We start from the raw sequence: 19181 nt of genomic DNA, 5'->3' as shown, positions 1-19181 counted from the left end.
AGCCCTAACAAATTAAATTATGCTGGCTAACATGGGTTTTTAGAGATTGAAAAAGTTTACAAAGCTTATTACAACTCAAGTTATTAAGATAACATTAAATGTATCTAAATGCATTTTTTCATCACAGCTTTAAAATGTTGCCAAACCAGAAGCCAGAGACAGATTTTTTTTTTTCCCCTGAAATAGTTATATCTGATGACAGTGTTTAATATTCACTCTTCCCCAGGGCACACGTCAATACTGTGCCCAGACTTTTAAGAAAGGGTAGCTTTTATTTTGCCACAAATAATCTGGCAATGTTTTGTTCTCTTCCAGAAGCAAATTGCTTGTCTAGATATTGCAGTAGATGATACTGCACCATAGGCCTATTCTTTGTTATGAAAGCTCGATTTAAAAACAAACAAAAAACCTGTGTTGAAAAGGCACAATCATGTTGAGACAAAGATGGAGTGAAAGTCACCTTGAATGTCTTTGCATTAACAAGTTCATTAATGTTTAGCATACACCAACGTATGGTCAACGGTAATGTCAACTAACTAAACAAATATCATAACAATGCTTTACTCTTACTTCATAGTGTACTTTACAAACAATAAGGAACTTTAAAACAATGTTGCTGATGCATTTTTAAAAAATAAATATTGTTTAAAATGACATTCAAGTAAAATCAGGATTGTGTATCTGTAAACTTAGCACATTAGCCTTTCTACCAATTCCCTTTTGTTTGGCCTTCACTTGTCGTGCCATATCTTCATTTAGTGCCCAGTTCTGCAAAGTGGTGCTGAAAGTTGTGAATCTTTCAACAGACATGTTTTGAGGTTCGTAAAATAAAAATCCTGTACCCATCAATTTTAGCAAGAATAATGTCTGAAACTGTTACTGATGTAGTTTTATTTTGTTTCTTCTTAAACATAGAATTCTGCATATTCTCTTAGCAAAGGGTAAAAGTTGAGAGAGTGACAGAGTTTAGAACAATGTGCATTTAGGAATATAAAAATACAAGTACAATAATTCATTCATTCAACTGATGTTGCGTGTGTGTGTGTAATATCCTAAGACCACAATGCAAGATATTCAGGGAGTAAGTGACTTCCAGCTGAGACAAGTTTAATGCAGCTCCCAGTGAGTTGGCCCATTGGTAGAGATGGTGCCTATGAATAATGAAAGTCTCAGTTAAAGACTTGGTTGCAATAATGTGCAAGAAGTATGTTCAGAGAGTTCAGCCACAAGGTGGAGGACTCTACTAATTTGTTAAGTCTGTTCTAGTCTCTGTACCAGCTGGCAGGCATTGCTGCGGGCATGTTCAGATGCAATGGATGGAAAAATAACAAAGAAAGTTTGAAAGATAAAATTTATAGAAGTGAGCTAAACTGGCTTGTGAGGCTTTGTTACCCCCAGAATCTTGGTGTATGGATTACAACTGGGTGGGAATTGATTTTTCTGTCCCAGGAAATTTTTTTGAGATTTCAATTTTTTTTCTGTTGAGAAGTAAAAGTCTTGAAAATGTTTTTGAGCCAACAACCCGCAAATTTTTTTTCAGTCCATCAGAATGTTTTGTTTAGACATTCTTGAAACATTTTGTTTAGATTTCAATCTATTTTAAATTTTGAAAAAATGACATTTTGAATTGAGAAATATACCATTTCACACCTATTTTTTCAATTTAAAAAAATTGTTGAAATCAAACATTTCCTGAAATCGGTTTTGGTTTCAGTAAACAGCATTTTTCCAATTTAAAAATATTTAGTTGAAAAATTCTCAGCCAGAAGCAAAAGGGTATTTTATTGCTTAGTGCAGCTCCAACCTTCTGCCAGTGAGTTGGGTAGTTCAGAATACCAAAGTAGGTGCAGGTGTTTTGACATGACAGGTGGAGCTGGGATTATTTTTCTCAATTAATTCAATAAAAAGGTGTCTAGGTTGGCTGCCTCACTTGATGTCCGCTCACTACCCATCTGTCACTTCCTCTTTTCCCTTCCAGAAACTCACGTCTCAGCTGACTGACCAGCTGTAGTGGCATTCCCTCACCTGCCTGAGTCTCCATTGAACTATGTGCATGCTGGGATACAATGAGTGGAGCATTCTGTCTCCAGGTGATATATGATCACTTTGTGCACTCTGGATAGATATAGTATGACTTGAAAGGGTTTTGATATTGGTAGTGGCGGTCCCTAAGACAGTATATACAGTCCTTGTATTGACAGCCAGTGCATCTGAAAACAAAAACAGGGAAATTCATCAGTTATAGTATATTGTACATGTAGTCAGATCACTGATTCTCCTCAGATGTCAATATGGTATCTTTCACCCCTATGAAATTCATCTAGATAGTGAATATTTATTTTAACTGAGTCTATAAATTAATAGCTTAAAGCAGTCTATTAATAAATATAATGACAGTAAAACAGTATAAGCCAAAACCAGTGAACTCTGTATAGATCTCAAAGGGAAAGCGATTTTTCTGATATCTGTGAAGTGAAATGAACTCAAAGTAGTGAGAATTTTTGTGCCTAATAACAAAATAACTATTCTGACAATAGCTTAACATATGTGAATTTTGGAAAAGGAGAAAAAATAGTTTTTCTTCCTTCCTTTCCAAACAACTTTCACAAGTTATCATTCGGTTGCCATAAGATGGGTAATTCTTTGAAATTTAAGGCAATTATATTTATTATATTTCTAAAACACTATCATGCACAAGTTATGGCACAAATAGTCTGAAATGTTTTTAGGAGAGGAACATGTATACAATTTTAGTGTGATTTTTTAAAAGTATGATTTTTTTTTTACTTGAGCTGGTTTTATTGGTGGAAGCTAGAGCTTGGGGGATTGATATTTGCAAAAGATTTGAATAGGGTGACACAGTAGGATTCCAGGTTTTAGAGATCTTACAGAAGTGGTGGTTTTAAATCAGAATTTTGGATGACACTGCCTTACCATGGCTGTGCATGAGCCCTCTAAGAGCACTTTTGAAACTGCTTCAGCCCTTTGCTGTATTGTTCATTCAATCCTGCTTCTGTTTTTGTGTCCCCCTACTGGTATGTGAAAAGCTATTATCTATAGAACTAGTGAATTAATGGGTTTTTGGTTTGGTGGCTACACTGAAATGACACAAATTATTTTGGGTCAAATGAAACATTTTGTTCCATCCAAAATATTTTTTCATTGTTTGGTTTTGATTATTTTTTCTTTTTTGTTCTTTGAAATCTAGCAAAATGCAGAAATGAAACCATTTCAAAATAAAAAGTTGAAGCATTTCATTTAGAGAATGTCAAAATGAAACATTTAGATTTTGGGGGGGAAAATCAGATTTTTTTCAGCCAAAACTATTCACCAAATTTGACCTGAATTCAGGAATAATTTCAGTTGATCCAAAACTGTATTTTTCGGTGAATAAATTTATTAATCTGATAATTTTCACCGAGCTTTATCCATCAGCTGATCCTTTATTAGAAGATTGGTTGTTAGCAATTGGAATGGTGCAAAGAATTTGGTGAAAAATATTTATTTTGCTCTGGTTTAATTTTTTCATTTTATTGAATGGGGATACATCCCAGATATTGCCACTGGATAGCCCAGAGGAGAAAAATGTGTAACCTCTCAAAAGGCCTGATCTATTGTGGAACTATTACCATTGATTTCAATGTGAGTTAGAATGGAGTTAGAGTTAGAGTGGAGTCTTGCCAATATTACTATGTTACTATGTTTCCAAACAACACCAACATCTTTAAAAACCCAGAACCAAACACAGATGAAGACATTGTTACTGCTCTGACTAGATATCACCAAATAAATATTATTACAACTAAATGCCACAGTGATTATCTTTAAAAATGCCTTAATAGAACCTAACTCAAAGCCCATTGAAACTAGTGGAAAGGCTGCCATGGAATCAAATGCACTGAGAACATCCCTTTATAATTCCAGTCTTTGGTTACATAATTATTATCCAGGGGCTTGCTGTTACAGAGGTCCTTGTGAAGAGAGAGCTTAGCTTATTTTTCCACAAGACATTTACTTTCTCCTAAATCAGAAGGCTCCTCTAGGATACCTCAGTGTAAATTCTACTCAAGTCAATAACATTACTGAGAATGAAAACCAGTGCAGCTGAGAGTAGAATTTGGTACAGAGTCTGCTTTTCAGTTACAAATGAACAGCAATATTTGCTATGAACAACATCATGATCGTGTTTACTACCTTCAGAATATAAATGATGCAAGGCAATACCTGTACTCTTATTTGATTTAAGATGGTCTACTGTTCCATGAATTCATGAAAGCAAAGAAAAATAGAAAGCAATGCTCAGTGTTCAACGTATAAATACTAGTTGCTATAGTGGAAATAATAACAAAGGGATGGTGTGTTCTACATGGCAGACACTCTCAAAAATGGATAAAATGCAATGAAAATGAAAAGTAAAACAGAAACAAAGTAAATTTGTATTGAAGAATTTGATATTGTATCTTATCCATTAGATTGCAATGTCTTTGGGACCTGATCCAAAGTTTGGTGAAACCAATACATCAGTGGGATTGGGATCAGGCCCTTTGTGTCTGTTTTTATTCTGAAAGGATTAATGTAGAAATGTTAAAGATGTTTCTTTACTTTCCTGCTAAGTCATGACAAAATTAAGTATTCTGCTCTGGTGTGTGGTTAGAGGGAACTGAGAGTATTCAAAAGCAAAAGCAATCCTCATGAAAAATAGTCACTGCACATGAGGTTGAAGGGCCTCTATTTAGTGAATCACAGCACTTGCTTAAAGTTAATTTGAGTATTTTAGCCATGTTTGAGCTTTGTTTTTAAGATTTTAATAGTGAGATTATGCTGTACTGTGATTTCTAAACATTTACCAAAATGATGTTTTGAGCAATGAACTTTGAGTTTTTTTGCATTATATAAGCACAAAATAAAAATAGTAATAAAAACTTGCACATTCATTGTTTGTTTATATTTTGCACTCCATAAATAGACCACTGCAGGAGAAACTTTGCAAAATGACCAAACAGATCAGCCTGACATGAGTCGCCATCACCAACTTCGGCAGAGCAAATGAACTTTTGCCCTTACAGAAAGGCATATGGTATTGTAGAATTAAAACTTTCAGGAAGGTTTCATTGATTTTTCCAGACTCTGTACCCCAAAATAAAAAATTCTAGAATGCCTGGTAGTGAAGAGAGCCTGGCTAATGTAAGCACTGTGCTATTGTCGTGTATGAACTGTTGATAGCAAATAACTTGGTGTTAAGAAGATCATTGTCTCTGTATTTATCTTGGCTTTGGATCACAAGGATTCACACAACTTCTGTTTTGCCCCAAGTGAGTGGGTGTGATAGGATATTCAAATTCAAAGAGAAACGCAAGCTGAAACTACCAAATTTCATATGCTTTTGTGCAAATCCAAACATGTTGCATGGTTTTTATTTTTAATCATAAAATGGCCCAGGTTTGCACAAAATGCTTATGAATTTCAGCAAAGCTTTCGAGTTTGTGACTAAAACAAGTTTAATATGATTTGAGGGATTGTAATAATGCTTTTGCCCAACTCTCATCCACAGCTGAGAAGTCTGAAACAAAAGCACTTAGTGGAGTTAACTTTTTGTTTTCCATTTCTCTTAATGTGGTAAATTTTGAAGACTATTGTTTTATTTCCCTCAACCATCAAATTGCAGATGAAATTACAGAATCTGACTGTCCAAGTGAAATTATAATTTTGTGCCACTGTGGATATAGATTTTCTGTTGAGGAGGATGAGATAGCATTAGGAGATTGGAACTGAATCCCAGTTGTTGGCTATTATTGCCTTTGAGGCGTCCACCTAATCCCAGACTGACCACCTCCCAGCTTCATCTCCTCCTTCATTGATCCCTCATGTCTGCTGCTCTCTTGTGATCCTTCTAGAGATAGTGTTCACTAGTAATATTATCATACTCAACTGAAAAGGACATTACACAGAGCAGCCCTAATTAGGACAAAATATAATCTTAACACAGTTGGGACATATGTTTTGTAAGACTTATTAAATCTTTGTTTATACCACTGTCTATAATGAATTACTGTTACAAGCACCTAGAACAACACACAATTGCTGCATAGGATGTACCTACAGATAGATGATACATTTTATTAAACATTCTAGAACATCCCCTTTAACGTTTTCTTCAGGCATTCATTCTATCTGTTAATGTGAGCATGTTGCAAAACTCCCCTTTTCTCAGATGTTTGGAGAGTGAATGGATTGAGGGCTGTTGTGTCTTGTATGTGAGATAATTATTGCAACTGTTACGGTGGGCAAATTCTATTCTGCTATCCCACGGGCACTTCATCATTCCACTTATGTTTTGAAATTTATTTTTATAGAATATCATCTAATCTTCTAAAACTAGAGCCTGTTACAACCAGGGCCTGAGTGTTCTGACTAAGTAGTTGGAGCAGGAGTCAGACACTAGGAAATCAGAGTATGAGGTATGCCAGAAGGCAGACCAAGAGTCAGGTGTCAGGAGGCAGGCAAGATCAGGTTACCTGGAGATCAGAATTAGGCAGTAGAAGCGAGTAGCACAAGGAAAGCAGGAGAAACCCAGTTGACTGGACAACTTCTTTCTTCACCTTCCTTTTTATGGTGAAGCAGACTTGACTGAATAGTCTATAGCTGCCCCAGCTATAATTCCTCAATGCTCAGATGTTTATATTCCCTTGCTCTGCCCTGTGTCTTTCAGGTACTGTAACAATGCCTTTTTAATAATACCTCAGTCCCCCAATGTTTCTGCTAAATAACATAATGTAATTTTTGTTACGCTAGGACATTTAAATTCCTCAGGAAGCTTTTCTTTATCAAAACCTTTACATAAAAGGTGACCAGTTATTTCTTCAACCTTGCAGAATGCACATAGTCCATTAAAGCTTTTTGTTTAAGCCAGTTCATATTCTAAACAAAAGCACTTCATTAGTTCTATCCAGGCCCTCATGTATGTCGTCATCCTAAACTCTAGGGCACAACTGAAAAAATCTTCTTACTCTTTTTTCATTAATCCACATTTTTTGCCATTCCTCTTCTAGTTTTTTTTCTGTACTTGGCTTTTGAATTCCTGTTTATTCAAGGGTATTTCTATGTCAATCCTTCCGTTTCTTACAATGTTTTCAGGTGCTTTGTCTGCCATTTTATTCCCATTATCCCAATATACACTGGGATTCAAGCGAATGCTGCATGTATTCCCATCTGTACCAGCTCTGTTATAAGAAATATAACATCACTGATTAAATTACTTCTACATACTGAGACATCCTTTTTCAATCCTTCTAAGCCCTGAAACTGAATTTGAAGAAAAAATCTTAGCCCAAAACAAGTAAGTGTTGGGTTAAATAACACTCTATTTGCAGAGAAGTGATAAATGATAGGATACATATCAATTAATTCTGCAATTTCATATTTAAGCTGTTTCAGAACTCTTTGGTGAATACCATCTGGTCCTGGTGACTTCTTATTGTTTAATTTATCAATATGTTCTAAAAACCTTTTCTATGGACACCTTGATCTAGGATAATTTCTCAGATATGTCACCTAAAAAGACTGGATCAGGTGAGGCAATCTCCCTCACATCCTTTGCAGGATCATCAAAATTTCAATCTACTTCTGCTCTTTCCTCCCTGCCCCTCACACTTTGCATTTGTTCTCCTTTTCTAATAGACTCTTCAGTTTCCAGGGTCACTTCATTTGGGTTCAGAAAATACCAAATTCTTGTTCTTGTGCAATGTTTAAATAGAAGCAGGGAACCAATCAGGACCCCAAGAGTTCTGCTAATCAGAGCCCAGGACTGGAGTCCTCTGTTAGAGTTGAGTTTCTAGGTCTAGTAAGTATTAATAGGTCCCTGAGAGGCAGGTTAGAAATTATTGGCTTTTAAGAACTTTTTAGACTGTGGTTCAAGATTCCTGGTATCTGACTGAGCCAAAGAAACAATTTAAAAAAAATTGTGCTTTTTCAGAAGGGGTGTGTGTGTACAGCTATATTATCCCATACTTTAGTGGAGGTTTATATACCTGTGGCAAAGGACAAGACAAACACAGAAAATATTTTTGATCAGTGGGATGCACACAACTTGCATTTCTAGTGCCAATAGCAGTTGGTTGTGCTATTCCTGTCTGCATTTGCATGTTGGATCTCAAGAGAACTAACTTGTCTTTTTCACAAGCTTTGCTAGTATAGCTACTTGAAAAAGTTCTGTCTCTGTTTTTCAAGAAAAAAATGGACTTCATGCTAAACATGTTTGTGAATTAAAAAAAATGGATTTTTTTTAAATTGTTCCAAAACCTGAAAACGTTTGAATATTCAAAATAACTAAAATGGTTTGGCTTCTAATAGAAAAAAGACTGGTTTTTCTCAAAGAAATAATCTCTGTGTGTGTGTGTAAAACACCATTTCTAAGTAGCACTGTCATAAACAGATAGCTAAGGGTTAACATCTTTCACCTGGAAAGAAGTAATCTGAATACCTGACCAGAGGACCAATCAGAAAACAGGATTTTTTCAACTCTGGGTGGAGGGAGTTTTGTGTCTGTGTTTTTTTTCTTCTGCCTGATGCTCTCTCAGCTATGAGGAGTGATTTCTATTTCCTGCTCTCTAATCTTCTGTTTCCAAGTTGTGAGTACAGAGATCATGTATTTACATGTCTATAGTTGCTGGAGTGCTTTGAATTGTATTCTCTTTGAATAAGGCTGTTTATTCAATATTCTTTTAAGCAATTGACCCTGTATTGGTCACCTTAATACAGAGAGACCATTTGTATGTATTTTTCTTTCTTTTTTATATAAAGCTTTGCTTTTGAGACCTGTTGGAGTTTTTTCTTTACTGGAAAACTTCAGGGAAATTGAGTCTGTACTCACCAAGGAATTGGTGGGAGATCTGTGTGTGTTAGATTTACTAGTCTGATTTTGCATTCCCTCTGGGGGACAGAGGAAAGTGCTTTTGTTTCCAGGATTGGAATTACAGAGGGTGGACTCCCTCTGTTTAGATTCACAGAGTTTGTGTCTGTGTATCTCTCCAGGAGCACCTGGAGGGGTGGGAAGGGAAAAGATTTATTTCCCTTTGTTGTGAGACTCAAGGGGTTTGGGTCTTGGGGTCCCCAGGGAAGGTTTTTCAGGGGGACCAGAGTGCCCCAAAACACTCTAATTTTTTGGGTGGTGGCAGCAAGTACCAGGTCCAAGCTGGTAACTAAGCTTGGAGGTTTTCATGCTAACCTCCATATTTTGGACGCTAAGGTCCAAATCTGGGACTAAGGTTTGACATGGTGGTAGCGGTGGGATAGACAGAATCCAGAAGCCAGTAGGAATATTATATTTTTCTTTTCTCTGCTAAGGGCTTTTTAGCAGAGAGAAACAGTTTGGTTTTAAAAGGGAACCAGAGTTTTTTTTTCTGCTCTCTCTGGCAGTTTGTGGCTTGCATAGTAAGCAAGAAGCCATTAAGAGGCTGTTAAGGGTCTTTTGTCACACAATAGCACTCCCATTAGGAGTCAATTACCAGCACTATATACATGCAAATAAAGTGGTTTTTCTGGTTTGCTTTACATTGAAAACAAAGGGCAAAAGCCCTGTTGCTAGGCAGACCCCAGGAGGCAACAGAGCCTGCAGTTCAGAAGATAAACACCGGAGGGCACCCCAACACCAGAAAACAGGAACCATGCCTACCAAGACAAAAATGGAGGCCGAAGAACAAATCAAAGAAGCTGAACACAGGCAAGAACTGGAAAAAAGACTACAAGAGATGGAGCTGAGAGAAAGAGAGAGGCAGCTTACAAAAGAGAGCAAGCAGCCAAAGATGCAGACCACCAAAAACAGCTGGAACTCCAGAGGGAAGCCCACCGACAGGCCATGGAATTAGAAAAGGCTAAGCAAAACACAGCCAACCCTAACAACCCTGTGCCAATGATTGTTCCACAGCACAGGAAATTTCCCACCTACAAGGCAGGTGATGACACCGAGGCCTTCTTGGAAAATTTTGAAAGAGCCTGTCTTGGGTACAGCATCCCTGAAGACCAGTACATGGTAGAATTGAGGCCACAGCTCAGTGGACCTTTAGCAGAGGTGGCAGCTGAAATGCCTAAGGAGAACATGAACGACTATAAACTTTTTCAAACCAAGGCCAGATACAGAATGGGGATAACACTGGATCATGCCCGTCGGCGTTTCAGAACCCAAAAGTAAAAACCAAATGTGTCATTTCCCAAACACGCCTACTACGTTGGAAAAAAATTGAGGCCTGAATATCAGGACACAATGTTAAAACCTTGGAAGAACTGCACCTCCTCATACAAATGGAGCAGTTCTTGGATGGTGTTCCTGAGGACATAACACGGTACATACAAGATGGAAAACCCAAAAATCTCGCTGAGGCGGGGGAGATTGGAGCCAGATGGATGGAAGTAGCAGAAAGCAAGAAAGCTACGGTCAAGGGGAACGAATACCTCAGGGGGCACACCGACCATAAACCCTACAACCGAGGACAGCCAAAGACCCCACATACAACCCAAGTAAAGCCACAGACGCCCTATTCTTCCACCTCACCAGTCTCCAGTAACTCACCTCGACCCAGTGACCCATCAGATGGAAGATGCTTTAAGTGTAATGAACTGGGACATATCAAGGCCAACTGTCCCAAGAACACCATGCGAGTGCAATTCATTACACCACCATCACACCAAAGATCCCCAGGCCCGGATGCCTCTCAAATACCCTTGGAGCGAAGGGAAAATTTGAGAGTGGGCGGAAAGAAGGTTACTGCATGAAGAGACACGGGGGCACAAGTGTCAGCAATCCACCAATCCTTCGTTGACCCCAAATTCATCAACCCAAAGGCCACAGTTACAATTTACCCCTTGATGTCACAAGCTGTAGACTTGCCTACAGCTGAACTGCCTGTCCAGTACAAAGGCTGGTCAGGAATGTGGACTTTTGCAGTCTATGACAATTATCCTATCCCCATGCTACTGGGGGAAGACTTGGCCAACCAGGTGAAGCGAGCCAAGAGAGTGGGAATGGTTACACGTAGCCAAACCAGGCAAGCTTCCAGACCCATTCCTGTTCCTGAGCCATCCACAAAGGCCCCGTCTGTGTTACCAGAGACCCAGACAGGGGTAGTGGACCCGGATACCATGCTAACCACGGAAACCGCCACAGCACCTCCAGTCCCAGGCCCAGAACTGGAACAGCAACCAGCACCAGCAAGTGCAACCACATCTTCAAACTCAATGCCAGAGGGCGCCAGCGAGCCAAAACTGGCAGAAGCAACAGACAGCCATACCCAAAAGGCTCAGCCAGAGCCTGAAATACCCTCAGGTGCACCAGCGGAGAGCGGTTCACCAGCAATGAAAACAACCCCATCACCTACATTGCTTCCAGAGGGACCAAGCCCAAGTCCACAGTCTGAGGAAGAATTGGTGACCCCAGCCTCAAGGGAACAGTTCCAGACTGAGCAGGAAGCAGATGACAGCCTTCAGAAAGCTTGGGCGGCGGCACAGAGCACCCCACCGCCTCTCAGCTCTTCTAATAGATCCCGGTTTGTTATAGACCAAGGACTTTTATACAAGGAAATTCTTTCTGGTGGACACCGGGAAGAATGGCAGCCGCAAAAACAGTTGGTGGTTCCAACTAAGTACCGGGGGAAGCACTTAAGCTTAGCCCATGATCATCCCAGTGGCCATGCTGGGGTGAACAGAACCAAGGACTGGTTGGGGAAGTCCTTCCACTGGGAGGGGATGGGCAAGAACGTTGCCAAGTATGTCCGGTCTTGTGAGGTATGCCAAAGAGTGGGTAAGCCTCAAGATGAGGTCAAGGCCCCTCTCCAGCCACTCCCCATAATTGAGGTCCCATTTCAGCGAGTAGCTGTGGATATTCTGGGTCCTTTCCCAAAAAAGACGCCCAGGGGAAAGCAGTACGTACTGACTTTAGTGGACTTTGCTACCCGATGGCCAGAAGCAGTAGGTCTAGGCAACACCAGGGCTAACACTGTGTGCCTGGACCTAACAAACATCTTTGCCAGGGTAGGTTGGCCCTCCGACATCCTTACAGATTCAGGATCTAATTTCCTGGCAGGGACCATGGAAAAACTGGGGGAAACTCATAGGGTGAATCACTTGGTTGCCACCCCGTACCACCATCAAACCAACGCCGCCAGTGAGCTTCCCCACTGTCTGCAATTTGGGGGGCATGTCATAAACAGATAGCTAAGGCTTAACATCTCTTTCACCTGGAAAGAAGTAATCTGAACACCTGACCAGAGGACCTATCAGAAATCAGGATTTTTTCAACTCTGGGTGGAGGGAGTTTTGTGTCTGTTTTTTTCTTCTGCCTGATGTTCTCTCAGCTATGAGGAGTGATTTCTATTTCCTGCTCTCTAATCTTCTGTTTCCAAGTTGTGAGTACAGAGATCATGTATTTACATGTCTATAGTTGCTGGAGTGCTTTGAATTGTATTCTTTTTGAATAAGGCTGTTTATTCAATATTCTTTTAAGCAATTGACCCTGTATTGATCACCTTAATACAGAGAGACCATTTGTATGTATTTTTCTTTCTTTTTTTATATAAAGCTTTGCTTTTGAGACCTGTTGGAGTTTTTTCTTTACTGGAAAACTTCAGGGAAATTGAGTCTGTACTCACCAAGGAATTGGTGGGAGATCTGTGTGTGTTAGATTTACTAGTCTGATTTTGCATTCCCTCTGGGGGACAGAGGAAAGTGCTTTTGTTTCCAGGATTGGAATTACAGAGGGTGGACTCCCTCTGTTTAGATTCACAGAGTTTGTGTCTGTGTATCTCTCCAGGAGCACCTGGAGGGGGGGAAGGGAAAAGATTTATTTCCCTTTGTTGTGAGACTCAAGGGGTTTGGGTCTTGGGGGTCCCCAGGGAAGGTTTTTCAGGGGGACCAGAGTGCCCCAAAACACTCTAATTTTTTGGGTGGTGGCAGCAAGTACCAGGTCCAAGCTGGTAACTAAGTTTGGAGGTTTTCATGCTAACCCCCATATTTTGGACGCTAAGGTCCAAATCTGGGACTAAGGTTTGACAAGCACTATTTACTAGGTTACTTGTATATTGTTTTAGCTGTCATGTACAGGAATTCTATGAGTAAATGTTTTTAATTGTTTGTTTTCTTGGATTGATAGATATGACTCTTTATCTGTGCACATCCTGCTGTCCCTTTTCAAATATTGTTTGTAAGTTACTTTCCCATTTCTTCTACTTGACTGTCTCTTCTTAGTGCCCCTTAAAAACCAGGCTTTATAATGGAAACACCATTGGGATCAGGGTCCACGGACAAGCCAAATCAAGATCACAGTGAGTCCAGAAGCAGACTGAAGGTCAAAGCTGGGTTGAAATAAGTTCCAGAGCCTGTGGGTCAGAAGGTGGGCATAGTACAAGTCAGGAACAGGGCTAGAGCAAGGTCTGAATAGAGGACAAACAAGGCTGAAATCTCACTAGAGGATGACCATTATTTTTCAGAAGAGCACTTTTGGAAAAAAGAATTAATAGATTAAATAACATTGGTGTTTTAGTTTATACACATTTCTGAAGTGCTCAGTTGTGTTTTTAAAAGGAGTCATTTGTTATAGACCTTGGGGTCTAGATGTTTTCATTGACACTCTATAAATGTGTAAGACAAACACTTTGGAAGGTTAAATGAAGAGGGCCACATTCTACTCTCAAATGTAGGTATACAAGAATAAATGTAGGACTGTGCTTTGTATCTAAAAGTAAAATTTGGCAGAGTATCTCTATCAAGGTAGCTTAATAAACAATATTTAGAGACAAGAGGTCATTTTGTTGTGATTCAGATTAGAAGTTTGTAATACCTTCCTCCTTTATAAGTAGAATAATGATCAGCTTCACAATTTTCTTAAAATATTCATAATGGGAAAGTGAAGAACCATTTTTCCAAACTAGAGTCTGTTGCATAACTGTTCATTTCACATTCCATTGTTGTTACTGATTGATGTTCATGACTATGAGAACATCTTGGCAGCTTCCATAGGTGGGGCATGGGTGAGAGTTGGAGTGAATTGTTAAATTCTAGTCTATAGCCAGAAGTTGAAAGCATGTTAAATGAGCTGTTCAAGGGACCACTACCCTATTGGCCAGGATACATGCAATTTTACTTCAAAAGTTACCATAAATTTTTGTTGATACTCTTATTTGAAAAAAACCCAAACCTTTCTCTCCTGAATATACACGGGTTTGTGATTTGATATGGTTTGATTTATTAAGAAGCAGGAGAATTTATTTCCAAACAATTGGCTCTGTAGTGAAAAGAGTCCTACAAGCCAACATGTAGGCCCAAACACTAAGGTCTCTGAATAGGAATCAGATAGGAGATGTATATAAATTTACTAATTAAAACTCAGGATTACTTGTAGCCATCTACAGCAATTACTTATAGAGCTGGCCAGAAAAAAATGATGAAACATTTTATCTTCATAGGTTGGCGATTTGTTGAAATTGAAACATAAAAACATAGGTGTTGCCATACTGGGTCAGACTATGCTCAGAAATGTTTCCCAGAAATTATTCTACTTTGCTGATGTCCCAGTGGTACAGTCAGGTTCTGCAACATGCTGCCTTGTTTCCTGCCAGCTCTTCTGCCCAACTCCTTGGCAACCCCCCTATCTGACTGCCTTGAAGATGGATACCCAGGGCTTCCAGAGTCTGTGGCTCTGGGCTACCGCATGGCAGATGGGCCCCAGAGCCAGGGAACCTTTCCCTTTCATGAAGAATTTAATTTTTTTTCCATTTTCATTCCAAAGTGGAATGAAGCCAGATTTTGAAATATAGAATTCTTCCATGAAACAGAATTACTTTGCTCCACATAGTTCTATTCCCTTATGCCCAAAGTTCATCACTGAGGATAAATGGCTGGACTTTCAGAGCACCCACAACTGCAGATGAAATCCAAGGAAACCTGAGGTGGTCAGCACTTCTGAAAAAAGCAAGTAAGTGTGTGTGTGTGAGAGAGAGAGATGCAGCTAAATTACAGAAAATAGTCTCAAATAATGTTATCCCTCTAATTACAATGCACATTTAAATTGTCTCCCATAAAAGCTGATTGGGCTTATAATATAGCTGTTTGCCAAAGACTCTATATCTGGGGTCGGCGGCCTTTCAGAAATGGTGCGCTGAGTCTTCATTTATTCATTCTAATTTAAGGTTTTGTGTGCCAGTAATACATTTTAACATTTTTAGAAGGTCTCTTTCTATGTCTATAATATTTACTTTATATACAACAATAGTTTAGTTATGTAAGGTTTTTAAAATGTTTAAGAAGCTTCATTTAAAATTAAATTAAAATGCAGAGCCGCCTGAACCCAGGCAACGTGAGTGCCACTGAAAATCAGCTCATGTGCCGCTTTTGGCACGCACGCCATAGGTTGCCTACCCCTGCCCTATATAATTAGCCTCTTGTAACTCATTTGAACCTACTCACTAATGCAGGATTGTTCCCTACACTACCCTCTTGACTGCTTTCTCCAGTCCTTAAATAACAGAAACAATAGCATGCCCATCATTACCCCTGGAAGACTCCTCCATGCTCTGTTAGGTCTCATCATTAGAACACTTTTCCTGACGATATTTCAGTATATTGCTTAATGTCTTCTTAGAATCATAGAATATCAGGGTTGGAAGGGACCTCAGGAGGTCATCTAGTCCAACCCCCTGCTCAATGTAGGACCAATTCCCAACTAAATTATCCCAGTCAAGGATGTCAAACCTGACCTTAAAAACCTCTATGAAAGAAGATTCCACCACCTCCTTAGGTAACCCATTCCAGTGCTTCACCACCCTCCTAGTGAAAGAGTTTTTCCTAATATCCAACCTAAACCTCCTCCGCTGCAACTTGAGACCATTACTCCTTGTTCTGTCATCTGGTACCACAGAGAACAGCCTAGATTCATCCTCCTTGGAACCCCTTTTCAGGTAATTGAAAGCAGCTATCAAATCCCCCCTCATTCTTCTCTTCTTCAGACTAAATATTCCTAGTTCCCTCAGCCTCTCCTGATAAGTCATGTGCTCCATCCCCTTAACCATTTTTGTTATCCTCTGCTGGACACTTTCCAATTTTTCCACATCCTCCTTGTAGTGTGGGGCCCAAAACTGGACACAGATGAGGCCTCACCAATGCTGAATACGTCCCTTGATCTGCTGGCAATGCTCCTACTCATACAGCCCAAAATGCTGTTAGCCTTCTTGGCAACAAAGGCACACTGTTGACTCACATCTAGCTTCTCGTCCACTGTGACCCCTAGGTCCTTTTCTGCAGAACTGCTGCCTAGCCACTCGGTCCCTAGTCTGTAGCAGTGCATGGGATTCTTCTGTCCTAAGTGCAGGACTCTGCACTTGTCCTTGTTGAACCTCATCAGATTTCTTTTGGCCCAACCCTCTAATTTGTCTAGGTCCCTCTATCTCTACCTTCCAGTGTATCTACCACTTCTCCCAGTTTAGTGTCATCTGCAAACTTGCTGAGAGTGCAGTCCACACCATCCTCCAGATCATTAATGAGGATATTGAACAAAACTGGCCCCAGGTCTGACCCTTGGGGCACTCCGCTTGATACCGGTTGCCAACTAGACATGGAGCCATTGGGCTCAACAGGTAGTGATCAATGATCTAGCCAGCTTTCTATCCACCTTACAGTCCATTCATCCAGGCTATACTCCTTTAACTTGTGGCAAGAATACTGTGGGAGACCATATCAAAAGCGTTTAGTCTTTATGTACTTTAGATATTGTTGACTACATATAGTTTAACATAACTCCACAAAACCCAAATGCCTTCAGAGACAACTTTGTGACTGAAACTCAGGGTTTTTCCCACAACCTGGACCATCTCCAGCTGTTTCCACCCAGCAGCTGCTTGAGGTGATATCTTGCAAGGGGCTGGGTCTTGCTATGTTTCTCTCTATGCAAAAAATAGCTCCACTTTCAGTCGGAATGATTTAATTTTGGACAGAGAGAACAATAAATCAGGATAAAAAAAGTTCTCCATGAGAGAGCATAGTATTGATGTGTCCCACTGTAACAGACTGGATTTAGTTGAATACAAAATGTCTGTGGACAGCAGAATCCTTAAAGAATTATAGGTGCAGTAGTCAGAAAACAAAGGAATAACAGTTATATAGCTAACTATAGAGACCTTCTCTTTAACTCTACTGCTGCTGGAAATGAGGTTACTTTCCATCCTTCTGCACCAGAACTGATGATCTGCAAGGGCATGGAGGGGTTTAAAATCTCCCCACTTACTCCTTGGGCACTGGTTGCTGCTAGAGAATAGATCACTTTCTCCTAATTTATGTTGCTATGGTGCTTCATTTTGGTATATTTTATAAATGAAAAGCATGGTGGCATAGATTATAGTGCTGGAAAATATTTCTTTCATGGTGACATTTCTGCTTTTTAGGTACTTATTAGTAATAACAATGGCAGCAAAGTCTCAATCCATCCCTCAGTTAATTGTTTACATTGCTACTTATCCTTGACTCCATATGGAGTTTGTAGAGTACAGGAAGGGCAGCTGGTGCCAGCACTGAGAGGTTGAGTTGGTGAAGTACAAAGTTACTCTTTGTGCAGACTGCTGATGTGGTTTGTCTAGTTTTTGCCATATCCAACCCTGACTCATTTACCAGGTTTTTTCAGTTTTGAAAACCATCTTCGGAATGTCAGTGTATTGCATAATACATAAAAGAGGTTAGGGGTGCAATCCAGACCAGTAAACCATGATCTGAAATCCCAGTAGAAGCAATACAACTGCAAGCAAATGAGCCAAATGACAAGGAAAAATACAAATGGTCCAAATGAGCCATAATGAAAGAGCTGTCACTACCACTCAACCAAGAGTACAGCTGCAGATAAGGGTGAAATGTTGCAACACATCAGCAGTGTTAGAAGCCTGTAAATGAGTTGCAATTTGCTGAGCAGACAGTGGATGCAGTTCCAAATTATTCCTACCCAATCTCTTATTAAGAACACAAATAAAATACCCCCTCCCCCAATTAAAATATCACTTGTCAAACAATATCTTTAAAAATCTGGCCCTAAAGGCCCATTTTATCTCTTCAAACCAAGCAGTCTTTTTAAAAGATAAGACTCTTATTATTTATTCATCAGGAAAAACCCCAGCTGCAGGGAAATCTTTCAGATGAAGCTGGAATTCAACTATTTTTTAAACTTCATTATAAAGATGATTTTGAACCAAAACTCTAGATTCTAATTTGCATCATTTTTCACAGCTCTAATACATTGGTTTTGGTTCATAGTGATTTTGGTGGGGAAATCTGGATTTTGAGTCCCTATGTTCATTTGGGCCCATATCTTGTTCAGTGTGTCATAATTTAAATACAATTTAAGACTTGAGACAAAGTCCACTGACTTCAATTAAAAAACCCTCAGATTTATTTCAATGAACATTGGATCAAGCATTTAGAGAACTATTTTTTCATTCATTTTCTTGTCATGATGATGTTCTCCAAAGAGAGTCTTCTGTATGAAGCCCTGCCAAAAATGTTAAACTGTCACAGATCACGTTTCCATATATAATAAAATGAGAAATAGTGAGTCTGGGGAAATTCCCTGCTGTGTTCCTATACAGGCTGTTCTCTTTGGAGACCTGTTGACTCACCCAAGAAAAGTTTACAGGAGAAACCTTTTGATCTGACAGTTGGCAAAGTGAAATGAATTCAGGAAACATGAATCTAGTATCTTTTTAGATATAGCATCTGAGTCTAAATAGTCACTAACTGGGATCTGCCCAGGCAGCTCATTGCAGGAATGGGACCTTTGGTTTGTAATCTTTTCAGATTAAGGAATGAGTCTTTATCTGTTTTCTAAAGCACCACACACACTTATAGCACTATGTAAGTACAAGCAAGATGGTTTGCCAAGGATCTAACTCTCTCTGATCTCCCATTCATGGCATATTCTGGCTCATGAGAAGCAATTCAGTGTTGCTAGGTGAGCCTCACTTATGTCCCCTCAAGAAAAGAGACTTGTCTTGAACAATTAGCTGAATAAAGCACACTTTCTGCATCTTAACTGTATAGTCTAATAGAAGGACCTGTCTTACGGATTTTAATGTATCAAATGCAGAGCTCACCAGTTTTTTATACATTATTTTCATGTAATCATTTGGACTACACAAATGTTCACCACCAGTCAACTTGCA

The 19181-nt window shown here is 39.4% G+C and overlaps 1 long non-coding RNA gene across 2 annotated transcripts in view; it reads left to right on the top strand.

Moving 5' to 3' along the window:
• The window catches only part of LOC127049446 (uncharacterized), an 82044-nt gene extending 69462 nt beyond the window's left edge, over positions 1-12582 (top strand). For both annotated transcript variants that reach the window (XR_007773993.1, XR_007773992.1), the window contains exon 2: positions 12355-12582. This is a non-coding gene — a long non-coding RNA (uncharacterized LOC127049446). The remainder of the gene's footprint in view (positions 1-12354) is intronic.
• Positions 12583-19181: the final 6599 nt, after the last annotated feature.

Source organism: Gopherus flavomarginatus, chromosome 4, assembly GCF_025201925.1.
Source record: "Gopherus flavomarginatus isolate rGopFla2 chromosome 4, rGopFla2.mat.asm, whole genome shotgun sequence".
NCBI lineage: Eukaryota > Metazoa > Chordata > Testudines > Testudinidae > Gopherus > Gopherus flavomarginatus.
Note: the sequence above shows the minus strand (reverse complement) of the source record. Positions and strands in the feature narration are given on the sequence as shown.